Below are 23600 nucleotides of genomic sequence, written 5' to 3' on the forward strand. Positions count from 1 at the left end.
AGTATCTATGACATTATTTCAGCTGCAACACTGGATCCCTGTTAATGGTAAAAGGTGGAAATGGGGAAGCATCCAACCTCTTTGGGTTAAATAGTCATCTTTTAGCGTAACCTCGGGCTGAGACATTTACAAGCATTATTTAGCTTTTTCTTCTTCCTTCTTAGGTTAAAAAGCAAGACCAGATGGAGGCTCAAGTATGGCAAATGCCCTTATTTTAGTGGGACAAATCTCTGGTAATCCCTTTCTCCTAAAAAAGAGTAATCTGCAATAAAGTGTGCACTGATCATTTATCCAAATGGTTACCGTTTACCTCATCCTAGCAAGGTAATTTTTTTTGACTCTTTAATGAGAACCTAGTGGGGTTCCTGGAAGTAAAACTTATGGAAACCTATATGTAACCAACAATTAGTCAGTTACCATTTAAGTCTTTCTATTAGGATATAACCTCAGTGAATTTCAGCTCCTGGTGACCCCATCTTAGCTCTGAATCTCAGCACTCATAGTTCTTTCTGAAGTTGGGGGTTATGTCCTCTGCAATCTTAGTTTTCCAGTAGGTTCCAACATCATTGATTTTTAGCTTGTTCAGCTTCTTTCCTGTTATAAGGATGGGAAAGATAATATCCATTTTTTTCATGCTGAATCTGAAACTGGAGATATCTAGTTTGTTTCTCATATAGACTTTATCTCAGAAGTTTGATATTTGTCTTTATTACATCTTCTAGATCTTATTTTCGTTGTTGTTATTTTGGTACCAGAAGTGCTTAACCACTGAGCCATATCCCCAGACCATTTTTTATTTTTTTTTATTTTGAGACAGGGTCTGGCTAAGTTGCTGAGGCTGGCTTTGAACTGCAATTCTCCTGCCTCAAACTCCTGAGCCACTGGGACTACAGGTGCATGCCACCAGGTCCAGCTTCAACTTATTTTTGAACATACATAGTATAGTTATAATAACTATTTATATATCATTGTTAGAACTAACATCTGGGTCATTGCTGAGTTGATTTAATTTGAATTGCTCCCCCCCCACACACACAATTTGGGCTTTTGATAATTAGATGGTAAATATTGAAAATTCATGTTGTTATATGCTGAGTGTTTTTATATTTCTATTACTGTCCCAGAGCTTTGCTTGGGGATGCATCCACTATCTTGAAATAATTTGATTCTTTCAAGTTTTTCCTTTTCTATACTTTAGGTGGGTGCAGAGCAGTGCTCAGCCCAGGGATGAACATTACCCATTTCTGAGAGAGAACCTCCTGAGAACTCTACTTAATGATCCACATATCTACATATCTTACATATCATAGCCTGGCTTTTGGAAATGTCTTCTCTTCTTGGCTCTGTGTTTGTGTTGGCTACCCCTCCTTCTAACTTTGGGGGTGGTTCTTTTTCAGCTTCAGATTCCTCATGCACATGTGCTAAGGAACCTCTGGTTCTCTCTGTACAGCTCTCTGCTCTAGCACACCATCATTCAAGATCTATCTGCCCTAGTCTCCCCTGGTCTCAGGTTCCTTCTTAACAACTCAGAGAATATAATGAGCTTTGCTAATTTTCTTCCCTTCTGTGCTAGGACCTGAAAATTATTGTCAATGTACTATTTCTTTTTTTTCCCCATCTTTCTTTGCCACTCATACTTCTTTTTAAAAATTTCATTGGTGCATTATGATTATACATAATAGTGGGTGTTACCGTTCCTTGAAAACTGTCCATTTCATAAATTTGGCCCACTTTTGTGGTTGTTTCAGTTGGATAATAGCATTTGATCCTTTTGGTTGGCAATATAATTTCTTTGATAGCATTTTTCAGATAGAAATTTCTTGAATATTTGGTGGAATATGCTTGTAAAATTGAGCCTGTGACATCTTGTTAATTTTTAGTGGGTAGATTTAAAATTGCTTGTTAACTAATATAATTTCTTTCAAGGTTAGAAAAAAACTACTCAAGTGCTTCCACTTAATTTTAGTCTACTTATGATGCTTATTTTAAAAATAAGTGGTCGGGCTGGAGCTGGAGCTCAGTGGTAGAGCACTTGCCTAGCATGTGATAGGCACAGGATTTGATCCTCAGCACCACATAAAAAATAAGTAAAATAAAGGCATGCCATCTAAAACTATATTAAAAAAATAAGTTGTCCACAGGGGAAGGGAGGGAGGAGGAAAAGGAGAGGTACTGGAGACTGAATTAGAACAAATTATATTCCATGCTTTTATAGTTATGTCAAAATGAATCCTAATATTCTGTATAACCAAAAGAACCAATAAAAATTGTAAAGCAAAAAAATAAATATAAGTTGTCTGTTTTTATACTTTAAAAATAAATTTGCATAGAATAGTTAATCTATTACTGTGTTTTCAGTGTATGCATCTCCAATTCACATGATATTGGAATAGCCCTCATGATATTGAGGTAGGACATTTGGGAAGTGAGTAAGTCATGTGGGTGGAGTCCTTAAGGGTGGGATTAGAACCCTTATATAAAGGAGGCCTGTGGGAGCTCTGTTGCCTTTCTGGCTTGTGATGACTCACAGAAGGTGCCAGCTTTTGTTAGCTTTTGCAATGTTTTGACGAAAACATTCCACAAGAACAATTTAGAGAAGGGAAAAATTACCTGGGGCTCGTGGTTTCAGAGGTTGCAGTCCATAGAGAGCCTAAGCCATGGCTGTGGAGCTGAGGTGAAGCAACAGGTTATGGGGAAGGGCCTTTGATAGAAAGATGCTCAGTGCACAGCAGGATCAGAAAGGAGAGGGGGATGGGGAGGGGAGGAAGGGAGAGGGGGAGGAAGGGGGAGAGGGAGAGGGGGAGGATGGGGAAAGGGAGAGGGGGAGGAAGGAGGAGGGGAAGGAAGGGGAGGGGGAGGGGGAGAGGAAGGGGAAGGGGAGAGAAGGGGGAGGGGGATATGGAGAGTGAGGGGGAGAGGGACAGTGAGGGGGAGGGAGAGAAGAGACCCTCAGGGAGTATGTGCCCATGTGCCCTTCCAGAGCATGCCCTCAGTGACTCTCTTCAGTCCTGTTCCACCTGCTCATGGTTACTAGCCAGCCCATCCATTCAAGCTCATAATCCAACCATTTCATCTCAAAGTTCTTGCATTAATGTGAGATTTGGGGGGGACACTTCATATATAAACCATAGCAGTGCTATCGGTGAGGAATGGGTCCTCTCCAGATACCAAACCTAATGACACCTGGATCTTAGGATTCTCATCATCCAGACTTTGGAGAAATAATATTTTGTTGTTTAAAATTGTCTGGTCTAAGGTGTAAGTTTTGGTGGCCCTAACTGACAAAATCTCTTTGGATTTATAATAGCCTTTATTTAATTCTTAACATTATTTATTTATTTTTCTTTTTTCAAATCTGTTCATGTTACTAGTCTTTTTCATGGTCCTACCTATTATTTGTTTGTTTTCCACCTTATAAATTTTCAATAGTCTTAATTTGGTACATGGTTCCATGTTTTATTTTTTGTTTCTTGTTTTTATTCTAAATCTCAAGTTGCAAGTTTGAATAATATTTCTTCTTTTCTTCTGGTTCCATATACAACTAGACTAGTACTTACATTTTGTATGCTAATATTTCCTTAAGGAAATCTGCTTATATCATAAAATATTGATGACTTTCTACTGATTTTTAATTTCATGAATATTTTTTTTCTTTGATAGATTTCACCTATTATTTTCTATTATTTTTACACTGATTTCACCTATTATTTTCAAATTTCCTGAAGAAATGTAAAGAATCATTTTTTTTTCATTTTTGAAAGTTTGGCTCTTTGATAATTTTTTCCAGCATTCTTTATGTTTATTTTATCACCTTTATATTGTTTAAGATGACAAAGGTAATATAAAGGCACATACAGAATGCTGATTAATTCCTTATACAATTGAATTCTCAGAGCTTGTGTGGTGAGGTATGTACTCATACTCATTTTTAGATTTCTCTATTTCTTCTTGTTATTGTCAGTTTTATCTATACTTACATTTGAAAACTATGCTCTAAGATCAGAATTTCTCTTTTTCTAGTGAATTGATCTTTTTTTTTTACTAATTTTCTAAATTTTTAAAATTTTGTTCTAATTTTTTATACATGATAGTAGAATGGATTTTGATATATTACACATATATGGAGTATAACTTCTCATTCTTCTGGTTGTAGATGATGTAGAATTACAACAGTTGTGTGTGTGTATATATATATATATATATATATATATATATATATGCACATAAGATATAATGTCCTATTCATTTTATTATATTTCCTAATCCCATTCCACCTCCCTTCCCTTCATTCCCTTTTGTCTAGTACACAAAGTACTTTTATTCTTCCCTACCCTGCTCCTCCCATCCTATTGTGAATTAGCATCTGCACATCAGAGAAGATATTTGGCCTTTGGTTTTGTTGGATTGGCTTATTCTCCAGTTCCATCTATTTACTGGCAAATGCTATAATTTCATTCTTCTTTATGGCTAAGTAGTATTCCATTATGTACAAATACCACATTTTCTTTATCCATTTATCTGTTGAAGGGCATCTAGGTTAGTTCTATATGTTAGCTACTGTGAATTGAGCTGATATTAACATTGATATGGCTGCATCATTGAGTATGGTGATTTAAATGCCTTTGGGTATAAGCCCAGGAGTGAGATAGCTGGGTCAAATGGTGGCTCCATTACATGTTTTCTAACGAATCTCCATACTGCTTTCCATAGTGGTTACATGGATTTGCAATCACAATTTGCAACTTTCTCCACATTCTCGCCAACTTCTATTATTACTTGTATTCTTGATAATTGCCATTCTCACTGGAGTGTGATGAAATCTCAGTTTAGTTTTAATGTGCATTTCTCTAATTGCTAAAGATGCTGAACATTTTTTTTCATATATTTTTCTTTTTTAAGAAAATCATGGTCAAGGACACTTTTTCTCAATAGCAATTGCCTTTTTTTCTTAAAGTTCATTTGTTAAGACTCTTTCTTTTGGAAAATTTTTTGTTACATAAATAAGAATCCTCAAGACTATGCTAGTCATTTGGGCACCATTTGTCCAACCTGACAGTGTTCTAGCCATCTCAGATGACTGCTTGACTCTCTGTATCTCAAGCAGGAGTACATTCTTTCCGTTTCCATTTCTTGAGTTAGCGTCTCTAATATTTCACCCTTACTTCCTGTAAACCACTTGTTGGTGCTTGAAAAATGCTGATCTGGAATTGAATGAGATGATCTTCTAATTCTTCATCCTGGGGACCACAGGGAAACTGAGACTCTGGGGGAAAAGAGAAAGGCTCATGCTAGTCAGAGCTGAAGTCCAGTCTCCATGTTTCCACTGTGTGCTCTCTCCCATAGTCCAGTGGCTCCTGTAGTCTGACTTCCTTCTCTTGGTCCATCCTATCCACTTTTTACTGTCACTCAGCATGTACATCCTCAACAAAGATTTTCCTGTTACCTGGACATAAAGCACACATTCCATTCTCTGATCTCGTGTAGTGATCATAATTGTATTGCCAATATTATAAAACTTTCTTCATTGCCATGAACCCTATGCAAATTTTGTTGTTGTTGTTGTTGTTAATGGGCCTTTCATTTATTTATTTATTTAAAATAAATTACAGTGGAATGCATTACAATTCTTATTACATATAGAGCACAATTTTTCATATCTCTGATTGTATATAAAGTATGTTGACACCAATTTGTGTCTTCATACATGTATTTTGGATAATGATGTCCATCACATTCCACCATCCTTGCTAATCTCCTGCCCCCTCCCTTCCCCTCCCACCCTTCTGCCCTATAAGAGTTCATCTATTCTTCCCATGCTCCCCCTCTTTTCCCCACTATGAGTCAGTCACCTTATATCAGAGAAAACATTTGGCATTTGTTTTTTTGGGGATTGGCTAACTTCACTTAGCATTATCTTCACCAATGCTATCCATTTATCTACAAATGCCATGATTTTATTCTCTTTTATTGCTGAGTAATATTCCATTGTGTATACATGCCACATTTTTAAAAAATCCATCCATCTACTGAAGGACATGTAGGTTGGTTCCACAGTTTAGCTATTGTGAATTGTGCTTCTATAAATATTGATGTGGCTGTGTCCCTGTAGTATACTGTCCTTTGGATATAGACTGAGGAGAGAGATAGCTGGGTCAAATGGTGATTCTATTCCCAGATTTCCAAGGAATCTCCATACTGCTTTCCATATTGATTGCACCAATTTAGAAATATGGAACACTTCACGAATTTGCATGTCATCCTTGCACAGGGGCCATGCTAATCTTCTCTGTATCTTTCTAATTTTAGTATATGTGCTGCTGAAGCAAGTACCCTAGGCAAGTTTTTATTATACAATTTAGTGTGGATTTGTTCACTATGGATGCTGTAAGCTATTGAGGGCAAGGAACAGCCTTCATTACCTCTTTGTATTCACCAGTGTCCTGCAGATATTAGATCATTGTGTACCTTTACATAGGTTCCTGTCTTGTCTTCTGCCTTGCATAGTGAGCTCCTCTTAGTTGGATAAGAGGGAGGACAGACAAAGCTTTGAGCCTGTTTGTATTTCCACAGTTCCTAGCTTATCACCCTGCACCTAGTGTGGGGGCCACGGTAAATATCTGTTGATCTGAGAAGCTAGTGTAATCCGTTTCCTTTTCTTTATCTCAACTTTGGCATATAAAGTACATTCTTTTATCAAGGCATTTGCCTTCATTATAACTGTACAATTTCACGGAAACTCTGCTTTCTCCATATCAAGACTGCATAAAGCCGGGAGAAACCACTTCAGGGATGAATCTACCCAGTGAGACTTCAAATTTGCTGTCCCAAATGCTTAAAAATTCTCCAAAATTTTAATCAAGACCTGTAATTTTTAATGCTTTCCTAATACTCCCGCCAAACAACAACAACAACAACACAAAACATATCCTTTTCTTCATTGGTAGTAAAAAAAAAAATCTCCTCTGGTTCATTTGTGTGTCTGACATGTTCTGCATATAAAATTGATAGCTGGAGACTTTTTAAATAGCAGTCAAGATTTGATCTGTGTTCTAGCATTTTTCTCCTTCTTCCTCTCTTGGCTTGAGTCACTTTGCCTTTTCCTCCAACTCTGGCACGACATAGTCCTCTCCAAATAGAGCATCTGAATTATTAATGCTTCTCAAACTATCAGAGTGCCCAGGAAACTAGGGCCCATCTCCATCTTAAAGGATGCTCAAATCATTAAATGCTGCCTACCTACTACAAACCCTGGGACTACACCTGTCTGAAGACACTAGTTTACTCAATTATTTTACTAATGAAGGTTTTGACATTACTTCACTTCTAGTTTAATTAAATTTACTTTAACATACATTTATTAACCACCCATACTTTCCCAAGAGATTGAGGTAGGAGTTGTATTTTCAGTAGATCCCATAAACTAGTGGGGGAGGAAAATTTACAGAAAATAATCAGGTGGAAACAGGTATTTAAAGAGGCTCAAGGAATATCAAATAGAGAGACCAGGCCATTATTTTAGAATACAGCTCAAAAATGTTTATCGAAGGGAGAAGACTGGGTCTGATTCTTGAATGGTGGGGAAAGAACCAGTTAGGAGGCATTACAAATGAGGGGAAGGATGTCAACAAGGTAGCCATGTGACTGACTAAGGAACATTAAACCTAAAGTCTGAAATTGCTGAGGAAAATGGGGATATTTAATAATGCAACACAGGAAGTGTCACATCATCCATATTCCCTCTAATGGAAGTTTCTTGGCTCAGACCCATACATGGGGTTCCTTTAACTATAAAAAGTGATCAGGGTAAATACCTGCTTGCCACTGTGGGAGAGAAAATAGTATTCAGATGTGGGAAAACTCAGAACAGAATATACTGGAATAAATCAAGCTTGAACCATCTTCACAGCAACAGACAACTGTTGGGGGCTTCACTTCCCCAGACAACACACAAGTCTTATTTTTGTGGAAATCCTGGAAGAAAGTCAATTCCCCTGGTGATTCATAGGTTATATATGGTGGAGAACTGAGAAAAAAAAATATATATATATAGCTTTTTTTTTTTAGTTTTACTAAAACTGTATAAAAAAAGGAAATGGGAAATTTAATGTATAGCTAAGGGGATCAGCAGAGCCTGGTGCTCCAAGAGGACAAAGAAGACAAATATCCAATGCAAATCCCAGAATAGTTTTCCTTTAGTACACCTTGCCCAAGTTTTGCACCAGTTTTTCCCTTGAGGTGACGAAAAGGGCTTATTCAAACATATTCTCTGTCTTTATCTTTTAAAGTTCCTTCTCCAGAAAATCCTACTCAAATTGGATTGACTTTGTTTGCTGGAATGAAACAGTTCAATATCAGGATTGGTTAAGTCATGTCTGGATCAGGTACATTGATGAGAAAGTGTCTATTTTGTGTTGCTATAACAAAACACCCAAAGCTGGGTAAGTTTATTATATTCATACTTTTGGAGACTGCAAATTCAAGATTAGTTGGCCCCAGAAATTTGGCATCTTATTTGGGCCTTTTGACTACATCAGAACATGGTGCATGGCATCATGGTGGGAGAACATGAGAGAGAGAGAGAGAGAGAGAGAACACTCACATGGTGAGATTGGAAGCAAGAGATATTTAGGGACCAGGCTCACTCTTTTTATAACCTGCTCTCTCCGTGACTAACTGGGATCATTTGAGAACTACATTATTTCTCTCTGAGAAAGATGCCCTCATACCCCCATGACCTAACCACCTTCCATTAGGCCTCACCTCTCCAAGTTCCCACAACCTCAATACGTGAACTTTAGGGAACACACTCAAGCCATCTCCAAATCATAGCATCTAAATGCATCATCCAGATGACATCTTTTGGCCCTGCTTTTCTACCTGAAAAACCTCATCTTCTTGGAGTCTCCTCAATAGCTGCAAGTTGGCATCCTCCCTTATGCATGCTCTGCAGAAAGAGTGTTGATTGCCACCATTGCCACCATAAAACACATGCCTCATTCTCATTGGCCCTGTCTGGGACTTGTGCACATTTCAGAACCAACCACTGTGCTGAGTGAAATGAACCAATGGGATAAAGGGTGTTACCCAGGAGAAAGAAAGTTACTGGGAGGAAGACGTATGGGTGTTCATGGACTCACTCAGAAAGTGTATACCTACCAAGGGACATTTTAAGATCCAACTCAAATCACCTTCTCCAGGAAGTCTTCTGTAATGAGTGTCAGCTTGTTCTGTAGTGCTCACCCCTCCTTTTTGTTACACTCCTGTTTCCACATCTAAACTTTCAGTGCCTGTATCTCATGCTACATGACACAAAATCTAAGAAAGCTATGCTGAGATAGAAGTACACAGACATGAGGGTACATACGTGTGTATGATATATGTGCCAGAGATGTGTATTTATTGGTGTTATTATCACATCGATTCTTTTGGGGCAAAGATGTGAACACTCCAACACTTTTTACTAGTCTTTGTGATATAACTATAATTGACTGCAGTTGATAGCACTTAATAAAATAGTTCTTGTCATGTAGAAGGTGCTCAATAAATAGTTTTGGGATCAATGAGCACAAGCCCTAAATAGTGATATTGCTAAGAACAAAAGCTATCATTTTACTTACTCAGTGCCAGGCACAGTGAAAATAACTTTTACCTCTCCCATTTGTTACAGAAACTTCGCAAGATAGCCACTTTCTGCCTTCTTTTCCAGGGAAAAAGAATGAATTACTGAAAGGCTCAGTGGCATGAGCAAGGTCACACCACCAGTGGTTGTGGGAGTTGAAATGCAAAGGTTGTCTATGACCAAAGGCAGTAGTCAGTGTGTCAATACAATCAAGTATTTTTAGATGTAATAACCTTTCGTAAGACAGCCTTGGGTAGAAGATAGAAGGCTAATGAGTTCTGCTCGGAATCACAAGGCATAGCCTGAGTGCATGGGTGTGATGGGGTTTGAACTCCAGCATCAGGGACCCCGGGCTATTTGCAAGTCATGCCCAATCAAACTGGTCTGGTAGAGTCCCTCTTACTTCTTGTCTCCACACTGTTAACTGGTTGTCCATAGAGTAGGAGGGAGTAATGAGGCCCTCTTGACTATGGGAGAATGAGAGCCCTCAAAGGTGACATCCTTAGCTTTCTCAAAAGAGGCCTCAATTGCAGTCCCAGGATCACACAGCAGGGTCTCAGTGCCACAGTGACTGAAGTGCCGAACTCATCTCCAGGGACCAGTGCTCCAAATGCAGGTCATACTTGGGATTTGAGGGCCTTGCTTGTATAAACATGACAGTATATCTATATCCTACAGATTTCTAAGAGGTCAAATAAACCTACCTTTATTTCAACACAGTATCATTATCACATCATAGGCCAGGAGCCACGGGGACACATCAATTTTGCTTAGCTAACTAAGCCCCACATTGAGCAGACAATGAGCCTTAGCTGACTTAGTACTCCTGGTATGCTTATTTGGTAATAAGAAACATTTTTAATTCAGATGATAATAACAAATTGACACGCACACACAAAAGGTGAGTTGCATGCCTCATTGGTGGCTTGTTCAGATCAGGCCTGACATTCTGTTCCCTGTGCTCTTCAGAAACGTGCCCCACTCATCTCATCAGGGCAATAACTGGTAATATGTTCTTCCTCTTGAGAAGAACTGGAGATGATTATGTTACGTGAGATAAGCCAGGCACAAAGAGACGAGTGCTGAATGGCCTCACTCACACCTAGAATCTAATGAAACTGATCTCACAGAAAGTCCAGCCCAAATGGGTGGTTACCATAAGGTGGGGAGAGTTGGGGTGGGGAGGACTGGGGAAGGTTGATCAGGGGGTCCTAAGCTATGGTGACATGGGAGTGAAGGGAGGCGAGATGGGAAGAGGAAGACAGTGGAATGAACCAGACATCACTTTCCTATGCTCATAGATGAATCCATGACCCGTGAAACTCCACATCATGTCCAACCACAGGAATGGGATCCTAATTAGAATAAGCTACACTCCATGTATGAATATTATGTCGAAATACACTCTATTTTCATGTGTATCTAAAAAGAACAACTGAAAGTGTGTTAAAAAAGGAAGTTGTGGTGTGCTATTGCACAATAGGGAAACTATAGATAATAATGATACGCTGTTACTTCAAAGGGCTAGAAAAAAGAAGTTTATAACTCTGAATGTCTGAGAAGATAGGTAAATGTCAGGGGATTAAAACATCACACAATGTACACATGTATCCACATCTCATGCCTACCCAGGAACATGTGTAATCTTTTTGGTTTTATGTATCAGTCAAAAATATATTTAGTTTAAAAAATATTTTTTAAAACCTCCTTCCCCTAATAAACAAGGGAAAAGCTGTTACAGAGATGTGTTTTTCCTTTTTAAAACTATATTGTTTGTTTGTTTATCATTGCATTATATTTATACAGAAGAGCAGGTTTACTGTGACATATTTGTACAGATACACACCATCATTTGTTTCATTTCTTACCACTCCTCTTTTCCCTCTCCTCCTCCCTTCCCTGGTCCTCTTCCTCTAGTATACTTTTATCCATTAATTAATTAATTAATTAAAATTAGTGGATTATAATTATGCATAAAAGTGGGATTTCAATGTGGTATATTCAGACATGTGCACAACATAATTTGGTGATTTTCACTCCATACTTTCTCCCCTTGCCCTCCCTTCCTCCCTTCTCCTTCAATCCCTTTTCTCTACCCTTCTCCCTTTTGTTTTTGTGTGAGATCCCCCTCACTGTTTTTTTTTTCCTTTTTACCTGCTTAGTAAGAGGAATTCACATATTCAAATGGAAAACTGTATATTTTTTTTTACTCCTTTTCTGTTCAAATTGGGGATATTGAGGAAAGTCATTACCAGGTGAATACCTTTCTTTTCTAGAATTGCTGATAAATTATCAGGTGTATCTGAGATCACCAAAGGAGTTCCATATTTCTGGCAGGGACTTGGAAATGCAAACTTTCCTCAGCTCAGATATGTGGCTCTTCTTTCTTCAAGGAGCCAGAGTCAGAATTGAGTTTAGATAGAGATGAGTGGGTTCCAGAACTGGTCTGGACACTGGTCACCGTGACCTAATAAGATCAGTTATTCTGATCATCCTTGCCAGAGCCTGAGAAGGTGCTGTGTATGGACACTTACAAGAGGGCTTGGACAGATGGGGGGCGTGGGGAGGAAGCCCCACATCATGGCAGAGGGAGGACCGCTGGCTGCTGGGACTACTCAGGGCTCCTTGCAGGGCCAAATGGACCCTGTGGCCCGACTGCTTCAGTGTTGTTTCTTATACTACTGCCCATCTAGGGCTCATCCCAGGTGGCGTTGACTCTTTTGGAGCCTCCTAGGGCCAGGATAAGGAAAGAAACAAAAAAGGTGACCAGTCTTACTCCTGGTACCAGGGGATCCTTGCAGCCCAGGAGACTGGCCACAAGCAGTAAAAAATCCTAAGGGTACCCATCTCTGAGCAACGTTTTTCTGGCATCTTGTATTCAAATGCAACATTTTGTGTAACTTTATTTTCATAAACATATTTGTTTACATTTATGAAAATCTTATTTTTGCTGTTAGCTAAGCAAAATTGATGTGTCCCGGGGGCTCCTGGCCCATGATGTAACAATGATATTGTGATGAAATAAAGGTAGGTTTATTGGACCTCTTAGAAATCTGTAGGATTAAGGACCCTGAGCCTTTGCCTCGGCCGCAAACAAGGCCAACTCTTTAAGGGAGCCCTCCTGGACCTGTTCTGTACCAAGTCTCACTTAGCTCTCCCTCTCCCTCATTATCTATTTCAGTAAAGCCCCCTGCCTGTCCCTTTGGGAAGGTGGCTTGTTAGCCTTATCCCAAAGCTTTTCCTCTTGCTATGCCCACGTGGACACTATAGGACTTCACATTTACCTCCTCCAAGAAGCCTTCCAGGACTGCTTCAGCTCCTATGGATCATTGTGATCACATTATCTGAACAACTTGGTGTACCCCTTTCTCATATGCTGTGCTATATTCTATTTTACCTCCTCATCCAGGGCTCACAAGCAAGAAGCAACAGACCAGAGTCAAATCTGGGTCTGCCTCCCTGAGATCAAATGGCTTCCCCAGCTGTCACCCTCCTAGGTATTCTGTCATTGCCTCCCCAACTCTCTGGGTGCTTGTGATGCTGTCCTACTGTGAGGCTGGCCCCTGAGAACGCATTATGAAATACTCATGGGTTCATAGAAAGGAGCTCAGAGACTCTCGGATCCTTCAGATGAGGAAATGGAATGGGCAGTGAGATCCGCTGTGATGGAGACTGGTTTTAATCCTGTTCAGCTTGGGTTCCATGTTCAGTGGGACCGTGGAAACCTTGCTAGGAAGGGCCGTGATGTGGGACAGCACTTCTGCTTCACCTGCTGCTGATGGGATGGGGGGCTGTGGTCCGGAGATGGCTTGAATGTCCTCCAAAGATTCCTGTGCTGGAAGCTCGGTCCCTGGCGTGGTGATGCTGGGAGGTGGTGAGACCGTAAGGGGTGAAAATGGGAGTTCAAAAGGTCACAGGGATGTGACACTAAAAAGGAACTAGTTTAGTTCTTGTGGGACCCCAGTTAGTTGCCAAGAAAGCAGGTTGTTATAACAATACTAAGACTGGCCCCTGGATTCCTCTGGCTTCATGTCTCACCATGAGATCCCTTTCACACAAAGCTCCCACCACTGTGATTCCAGTCCACTCTCATCAGAGGCAAAACAGATGGGGTTGCCTGGTCTTGGACGCTCAACCTCTAAAACTGCGAGATGAGCAATCCTCTTTTCTTTATAATGTATTCGCCTTCAGGTATTTTGTTACAGCAACAGAAAATGGATAGGGATTAAAACAGACATTTTTCACAGAAATAGAAAAACAGTCCCAAAATTCATTTGGAAGAATAAAAAATCCAGAATAGCCAAAGCTATTCTAAGCCAAAAAAAAAAAAAAAAAAAAAAAGCAATGCTGGAGAAATCCCAATACCTGACTTCAAATTTTTTTCCAGAACTATAGTGACGAAAACTGCATAAAGACAGACACACAGATCAATGATACAGAATAGAAGATACAGAGGCAAACACACACATCAACAGTTATATGATCCTTGGAGAAAAGACAGACTTTTAAACAAATGGCGGTGGAAAAACTGGTTATTCATCTATGTAGAAGAATGAAACTAGATCCTCATCCCTCACCCTGCCCAAAAATTAAGTTCAAATTAACTTCAGAATTTTAACCAAAATCAAATAACCCAATTAATAAATGGGTAAATGAATCAGTGACACACTTATGAGACACTTCTCATAATTACAAATGCAAATGGCCAAGAAATATATGAAAAAATGTTTAGCATCATTAGCAATTAGGGAAATGCAAAATGAAACTAAACTGAAATTGTATCTTAGACCAGTCAGAATGGCAGCCATCAAGAATATGAATAAAAATAAATGCTGAAGAGAACGTGGAGAAAAAAAAAGAACACTTTTGCACTTTTGGTGGGTTTGTAAATTAGTACAACCATTATGGAAATCATTATGGAAGTACCTCAAAAGACTAGGCATGGAACCACACAGGTCCCAGTTACCCCACTCCTCAGTATTTATCCTGAAGAGTTAAAGTCAGCATACTACAGTGACACATGCATACTTATGTTTATAGAGGCATAATTCAAAAAAAGCTTGACTTTGGAACTCAGTGCCCATCAGTGGGTGAATGGATAAAGGAAAATGTGGTGCATATCACACAATGGATTTTCATTCAGCCATGAAGAAAAAATGAAATCATGTCATTCATAGGAAAATGGATGGAACTAGATGTCATCATATTAAATGAAATAAGCCAAACTCAGGAGATCAAGGGTCCTGGGCCTTTTCTCAGATGTAGAAGCTAGAGAGGAAAAAGGAAAAGAAAGATGGCGGCAGATCTTATGAAAATCAAAGGGAGATCAGTGGAGGAAAGGGACCTGGGAGTGAGAGATGTGGAGGGTGGAGGGAAGGGCTGGGGAGTGATCTTGGCCAAATGGTCTTGTTATAGTGTACACTGTGTGCACTTGCACATATGTAACAACAAATCTCATCCCTATGTACAACTAGGAGGCACCAGTAAAAATGTGGAAAGTGGAGAATAAAAAAAAAAGGTAGAGGCAAAGTCCCTTCCGAGCAGGGGCTCTGCTCTGTATCTGTATCTCACTGCTATACGTCTGCTCTTCTGAAACTCTGTCCCTGAAATGGTTTCTGGGACAATTTTGTTTCACTCAAAATAATAACCTGAATTGTTTAGTTCCATTTCCAGATGGTCTTGAGAAAATCACTGCAGGTGCATTGGTAATGGTGATACCTACAGACTGATGAGGCTGCAGATACCCCAACCCAGCAACACAGCCTGTCCTGGGTCGTCTGGTGCTTATCCTTTCTCCAGTCTTCTCAACTCAGAATGATCTCTGACTCTTCTCTTCTAGGCCACGTCACCCTCCCACCAGTCACTGGTCAGGGGGCCAGTCCCTATCAAGGCCCTCACATCTATTCTCTCCTCTCCACTCCCCAGTTCAGAATTTCATCCTGCCTGGATTTTAGGATCATCCTCAAAATCCCCTCCTCCGCCAACTTTGAGTCTCCTTGTACTACTTTACTCTGAGCACTCATAAGCTGACCAACTTTCCCAAGATGCGATTTGGATTATATTTAAAAATCTCCTTTATCAAATTTATTCAGCAGTGCCTCATGTTTACACTATGAAGCTTTGATTCTCATATTTCCAGTCCTCATGTGTACAGTACCTTTGTGATGGGGGTATCTATGTCTGGATCCTTGGGACTAGGTCCTGGAAGTCTCCTCTTGCAGGGGACAGGGAAGCATTGCAGGCTTTTGGCTAAGCCAGACTGGGTGGGATCCACTCTGCTACAGCCATGCTGTGGGACTTGAGCTGGTCCTTTGACTTCTCTGGGACTCAGTTTCCTCATCTGTAGCTCTTAGTTCATGGCCAGAGTTGCTATTCTCCCTGGATGGACACCATCAGTAAAAGTGCCCAGCCCAGTAGTTCATCTGTCTATCTGCTCCTCCCAAGGTCTGAAGGCTATTTCTATCTGTTCTCCTTCTCTCCAGTCTCACTTGCATGGACCTCTTCCACTCTCTGATTTAAAGCTACTGAGATCTGTGTCTGTGCCAGCATTTACCATTTTTACCCAGGCCATGAGCCACCTTAAAGGGCCTGAAGGCATCACTCCAAGCCTCACATTGGTTAGCACCTCGTGTGCTCATGGCCTCTCATTGAAGTTTCAATCACTGACTTCAGTCAGGCTTGTCTTATCTTCCAAAGCAGGGCAGGGCCTCCCCCGTGAGCAGGTCTAACCCTTTTCCTCACGGCATGAACGTTCTGAAAGAAAAGACTGTGCCTTCTCCTGCTGTTTCACACAGTTCCTGAAGTTCAGGGAATGATTAGCTCTGTCCAAGAGAGGGATTGGATATCTGGCAAAAAAGGGAAGAATCCTGGGGCTGTGCAGCCAGAAGGTCCTCAGCCAACTCTGTTCTACCCCAGGTGGGGATCCTGACAGGGTACAAGTCCATTTGTGCATATGATGCAATGATGATAAAGCATAGCAGAGGAAGTTAGCTCTGGGCAGAAAATCATTTGGGTCCTGCCTTAAACTGGCCATGGCTGCTTGGAAAGGGTCTTGAGGAGGATTCTGTGGCCATGACTGGAGTATGGAGAACACTGGGCAGTGGTAGAGCGTGCAACCAGTATGTACCAGAATTTGCCATTCTTCTCACTTTTGTAAGAGCTCAAAAGAGCAGTATGTTGTGGTTTTGGTAGAGAGCAAAAGGGAGCCCCACAATGACTCTATCAGGCTGTGGTCACACCTGCTCTGCATCTGGCTCTTCTCGTTCTGTGGTTCTGCATGCCACAATGTCAGGACCAATAGTCCAGTTGATATGTTTTGGACAGGGGCACCAGTAAGTAAACCAGTCAGTGCCAATCTAATGGCAATGAGGCAGAAATTACTCACTTTTAGCTGGTTGCTTTGTTTTGTAACCACAGCCCGTGGCTCATTCCCAGTATCGGATCAGCACCCACACTACTCCATTATGAAGGGAATGTAGATTATGAAATATTGATTGTCCACCCCCAGCATTTTAATTGCATTTCAGAGAATATTGAGTTGCAGTCAATGCAGGGCTGCCTGGTTTTCTTTGCCCCCAGGGAAACAGAGAATCTGGAGAAGGAAGAATGCAAAAAAATAACCTTATAAATAAACCAGAGAAATTACAGAGAGGACAGCTATGAATGGCCAAATTGGCAGCCACAGTGTAGACTTGCTTATGGGAAAGCTGGTTTCTTGGGGGTGTAGAATATGTTTTGATATTTTATCAAATCTTGGGTTAATGAGGAATCACATAGTTTCTATTATGCCCAGAGTGTATGCCTATGTCTAATAGGAAAGAAGCAGGATAAACACTTGAGGAACTATCAGGAGCCCTCTTCCATCTTTGCACCATTTAAGTGCATCCTTGAAGTTCTAAGACCCCAGCCCTAAGAAAATCACTGGCATTGATCCAGTTTGAAACCATAACTAAAGGAGCCTGGAGTTGTAAATAAATATAGCTAAGAAAAATCTCTTAGTCCTGAGGGCAGGACTGAGGGCAGGAATCGCTGGCTCCACTAATTTGCAACCTGTCATTTTCTGCTTTGTGATTTATTTGGTGGTGGCATCTTCCAAAGTTACTTAAGTTTTCATGAGTGTGCATGTCTCATATTTCTGCCTGTGCTGCAAGAGCCTCAGGGGTCATGACTGCACCATATGCTTCAGAATCAACATTTGATTCTGCAAGATCCTCTTCTCCCAGGGCCTGGTGGAGGAGTGGGTGTGAGTGTTTCCATGAGTGTCCTGAGGCTACAGGGGATGTGGAGGAAGGACTGGGCTGGAGCCCAGCTCTCTTGAGCACAACTGGACTTTTCATCACTATCACAAACATTAAACCACTGCTTGTACACAGCAGGTGTGCAGGGGCACACCCAGCACAGTTCCCACATGCAGCAGATCATTTCTTTCCTTTTTCTAACAAAATTATTCTCATTAATAATCATGTAGTAACTATTAATATTATTGTCTTGAATTATTTTTCAGTTTTAAGAGTAGAATTAAAAAAATAAATTTAAGATATTATAGTCAATAAGTTATTTCATGCATGAAATAAATTTTGCATCTACCAAACAAAAGATAGTATATCTTGTAATTTCTATTGCTTTGCAGTTTTCAGTTTTCAACACAGGTGGAAATTCATATATAGAATTATATATCTCTGGTTTTGTGGGTTAGTTTGCCTTTATAATTGATAGGTTACCATTGCTTATTTTAAGTGTACTTCTTGAATGCAAGACTATAAAGTAGCATAGTCTGGGAGTGTCAACTGTTCCTGAGGAGTGTAAATGACTCCCATCTTATTACTGAAATAAATATATACAGCTGAGTTGGTGTGAGCTGGGGGCAAAATATAGAACACAGAGCTCTCTGGAGGACAGAATATTTATTAAAGAACAGGAAGTGAATTGCATTTTGAGGTTTATGTTAGTATTACTAAGACTCATTGGTGATCACAGTAATTGTGTAGAATTTGGACTAACATGAGAATTTTGGGGAGAAAGCATGCAATTGTTGACATTCTTTAAATGGTAATAATAAAAAGCAGATCAACATTAGTAAGTATTATCATTGTTTTAAAGTCTTCAACAGACAATGCAGATGGCTCATTCCTGGGTGGGCTGCTTCAAACACCCCACCCTTGATGAGGATTGCAATAGAAACATTTGTACAGGAGACATGGGACCCCAAACACTCTCCTTTCTCCTAGTCCAGCCCCATTCACTCATGAAGTCCCTTATGGATGAGAATGGTTAGAAACACATGGTACTGGACTTTAGCCTTGATATATTGAGGGGAATTGCAGAGAGAATAGCTGGGCCACATAGAGGTTTCATGTCTAGACCAGAGGGACCACAGAGCCTAAAATGGATCCAACTGAATCATTCTTTCAACCAAGCCCTACTGTGATTTTCAATTCTGATGTCAGGGAACATGATCACCTTGTCAAAGCAGGACAGCTAGTGCTAAGAATCAAAGAAGGGAAGACTATTTGCCCATGTCTGGAAAGCCAGATACTGACCACCAGATTTGACCACTGGCATTGGGGAAGGAGCTCGAATGGAGAGCAGAAGAATTTAGCAACAGAGCATTTGAGTAATTAAAGTGAAAAAAATTTGTGATATTTGTTTCTGTAAGTTTGCAAATACATGGCTACTTTTGTTATGATAAGTATTCTGTGCTTTGTTAAAATTACTGCTTATTCAAGGAAAGGAAATTGGAGCACCTTCTTTCCTGTTCATTCTGTATCCAGTTATTCTCAATCCCAGCTATGAATTGAAATCACTTCCTTGTAGACTTTGAGACAAAGTTGCCATGAGAACCAGCTCCAGGCCAATTTTAGCAAACGGGAGACAGGGTCAACGGCATGTGTATTTTTATTTCATTCCTCAGATAATCCTATGTGAAGTCTGAGTGGATGGCATTGCTGTATCCAACAGGAAGTTATCCAAGAACAAGGACAGCTCCTTTGGGGCCATCGCTGGCTTCATTACTGTCACCTTCACATGGAAAGTCACTGACCTGCTGGATATATGTGGGCCACAGGACTGAGGCATATGACAAGCTATCTGTTTTCAAAGCCATCAGCTAAATTACTGTTTGGGGACATTAAAAAAGTGAAAAAAAAATTAAAATAAATATTTGAAATTTCACATTATTCAAGCAATTCTGAACCCATGATAAGGCATAGAAAATGCTCAATGCCATGTGACCCACGTCAGGCTGGGAGAGGCAAGGGCGTGGAACAGGCTTTAACAGTGCTCAGCCAAGCAGAGAAAACATCCTGCTACTACAAGGGCAATAACTTTTTTTTTGGCAAATAGGTGTAAGCAAAGCACTTAATGCAAGGTATTCTTTTTATATGGGTAATCCATCTTGATTTTTCACACTACAGAATATTGTTAGTTCTAAATGAACTAGCTCTTATTCATTAATTCTCTACTGAGCTGATGCATAGCAATCCTTTTTTATTTCTTTGGTTGATTGTAAAGGTTCACTTTTTTTTATGACCTACTTAAAATCCTTGAGAGTTGCCAGTAGCCTGAGTGATTTGAGGATCCATGTTAGAAGGACTTGGCTTTTGAAAACTTCCATGAAGTATCACTGCAAGATAAGGACGTTTTTCTGTATTTTAATGAGGGAACTTACTGAAGCTTCTCTTTGTTTCTTCCAGCTCCATGCTATTTTTGCCATCTCTTAGTACACAGACTTCAAGAAATGTCCCACTAGTTATTTGAGGCTTCTATCCTCAGCACCTAAATATGCAAATAGCAGTACACTTGTGTCAAAGGCCTCTCTCCTGTTGGTATGCCTAGATAAGGCCTTATCCAATTTATGTCTCCTAATAACTTCTGAAAGTCATTAAGTGATTTGAGTTGATCTACTCATATTTGAATTTTTGGTGGATGGACCATGGTCGAGGATAATAGAACTCCTAAATAATTAATTGGAAAATTTAATTGTACATTATCTATTGCTATCTCTAGATTATAATTTTTTAATAAATTTGTAAGTGTGGCATAACATTCACGATGCCATAGAGGGAGACATTGGGCTAATGAATGCCGTTCTCAAATCACTATAGAGGGTACTCTGTTATCAAAAAACGGACAAGGACCAAATGTTTACCCACGATATCGTGGAGAAAAACATTAGGCTCCATTGCCAAAAAATGGACAGGGGGGCCCAATGCTCCAGGGCCCATGACCACAAATATACGGGGCAATGGAGGAACCCAGCAACACCATCAGGGTAGTGCCCAGGACACATTATCCATTAAATCCCTCACCAGACAAACCAGAGAGAGTATAGGATTGGACATCTGTGCCTCTGCCAAAACAGTACTAACTCCAGAGATGGGAGTTTACCCCTTTGATACCTAGTTTTGTTAAACCCTCCTCCTATGGGGCAACTCCTTTTAAAATGTCCTGTTTTGTCACAATTGTAACATGTTTTTGGCCTGGGACCTAAAGCCTGTTGTACTGCGGCTGCTAAGACTTGCCCTTGTTCATTAATGTCTCTGCATAATTTAATATATGTGTTTAAATCTTCTTGTTTCCATGGTCTAATGGCCTCCCTGCACCATCTATTTGCTTGTTCATAGGCTAGTTGCTTTATTAATGGCATTGTTTGTTCTATATCCCCAAAGATTCTGGTAGCTGTTTGAATAAGCCTATCTACAAATTCAGCATAAGGTTCATTAGCTCCTTGTATTACCTTAGATAATTGACCTTGTAAACCTCCATGTCCTTGTAAAGTCTTCCATGCCCTAACTGCATCTGCAGCAATTTGTGAGTATATGGCAGGATCATATCCAATTTGTTGCTGCTGACCCTCATAAGATCCTTTTCCTAATAACATATCTAGATTTCTCTGAGGATAACTGGCAGCGGCATTTCGCCTAGCCGTCTCCGTGCAAAATTCCTGATTGGCAACCTTCCATAGCACAGTTTTGCACATACTAGCCCAATCTGCTGGCGTCATGTTCAAGTTGTTAATGGATTCGACCATGCTTACAGTGAAGGGTGCTTGAGGACCATAGGTTGTTACAGCCTCTTTCAGCTGCTTCACTGTTTTGAAATCTAAAGCATGGTGAATTCACTGCCCTCCTGCCTCCTCAAATACAGGGCATGCTAATCTTTGAGGTCCTGTCTCAGGATCCTATCTATCAACTACAGGGGTTGAGGGCCACTTAGCATATGTTGTCTCCATAGGCGGAGCTGTTGGTTGGACACCCATGCCCCCCGGTTATAGAAAGGGGTTAGTAGCAACCTCCCATTGTAATTTCTCCCCTGATAGCCTTTCCTCCTCTAAACTTTTTTCCTTTGTCTGACTAACTCGAGAGACTTCCTCTTTTACTTGATGTAAGATGTCTTCTCCTAGACTAAGCAAACAAGATTGTATCAATGTCCATAATGGTAATGTGCCAACTGGCAGAGTTCCTGGGTTTTCCTTTTGTATCTTTTTTAAATCTTCACCATGATGGTTCCATTTTGATATATTTAACAACCCCTCTTTAATGAACCATGGGCTACACCTTTTTTATCATCTTAACGTATGCCTTAACTCTTCTTGATTTTACTGAGATGCCTCCTTCCTCTAGCACTTAATACCTTTTTGGTTTGGTTCTTATTAATTTTTAATTCCATATTTCCGTGACGAAGATACCCCTCACTAAGATAATGCAAAAGAAAACCGAGACAAAATGAAACAAAAATGGAACAAAAATTCATTATATCAGCCTTTCTATCCTCCTGAAATGTCCATCCATCTTTTCTCCCTATCTGTTCCCCAGACGCAAATAGTTTTTCCTCAGATGTGAGCGGTTTTTCTTACGTTCCACCTATCTTCAGGGACAGGCAACTTAAAACAAAAGCGAAACAAAATGAAAGAAGAATCTTTAAATGGTTACCCATCCTCTCGCACTGCCCTTAGGGGTGAGCAGTTTACCTTATCACTTACCCTCAGACTTTCCCCATACGGGCCACCATATGTTGCAGTCTGGCTGGGCACAAATCACGAGCCACTTGAAGATTCAAGCAGGAGCGAACTTTATTTTTAGAATCCACGCTGCATGCCGCCCACGCGAACTCTCCAGGAACTCCCTGAGAGCTCCACTGGAACTTCCGCAGCTTTGCGAGCACTCAACTGGATCTCAACCCGCGAACTCCATCCATGCAAACTCTCTAGGAACTCCGCGAGAGCCCAACCGGAACTCAACCAACCCATGCGAACTCTCTAGGAACTCCGTGAGAGCTCAAAAATAGCGGGCACCTGAGGCAGCAGGAACCGCTCCTTCTGGCAAAATGCCAGGCACCATCTTGACCTGGCCGTGGCTCTCAACACTTAAGTGTCTTGCATCCTGCAGCTATGATTGAACAGAATTGTGTCAAATGTCAAGGGTCCATAGTCATGTTGGGTTGCACTCTCCTGGTAGAAATAGTTACCATGATTTAAGATTGGGGCTCAAAAATAACAGAAGGCCAAAGCATGGGGTCTTCATTGAGTTCCAACCACCATTAGGTAATAAAAGATTCAACAATGAGAAAAGCATTGATGGTGTATCCACCAGCAGCCATCTCCACCTTATCAGAGCCACATTCTAATCATTATCATTTCATATGTGTTAGGAAACGGGCCCTTGTGGCTTCATGGTAGTATTAATTCTTGTCTGAACACAGAACTCTAGGAAACCTTCACCGATGTTCTGCTGAACTTTATACATGAGCAGTCTGTGGTACCCATAGAGACACCACTCACCTGAGCTTCTCATTCTGAATTCTAAAATCAAAACATCAAAACCCATGCAAGGAGGGACACAGCTTGTGCTGGACACCTGCGTTTACATAGGGAGGAGGCTCACAATCCAGTTAGGTAAGATGAGTGTACTTTGATAACCCAAATCTTAGCTCTGAAATCTGCTCATGGATCCAGAAGGATGACTTTTATTTGGAGAGAGATTGT

At 40.4% G+C, this 23600-nt stretch overlaps 1 non-coding gene across 1 annotated transcript; it reads right to left on the reverse strand.

Annotated features, from left to right (window-relative positions):
- Positions 1–6223: 6223 nt before the first annotated feature.
- LOC124106223 (U6 spliceosomal RNA) lies at positions 6224–6330 on the reverse strand. The gene has a single exon (XR_006856028.1). It is a non-coding gene; the product is annotated as a U6 spliceosomal RNA (small nuclear RNA).
- Positions 6331–23600: the final 17270 nt, after the last annotated feature.

The sequence above is a fragment of the Marmota monax genome, unplaced genomic scaffold (assembly GCF_021218885.2).
Source record: "Marmota monax isolate L192 unplaced genomic scaffold, Marmota_monax_Labrador192_F-V1.1 WCK01_AAM20220418_F8-fsc00034, whole genome shotgun sequence".
Lineage (NCBI taxonomy): Eukaryota > Metazoa > Chordata > Mammalia > Rodentia > Sciuridae > Marmota > Marmota monax.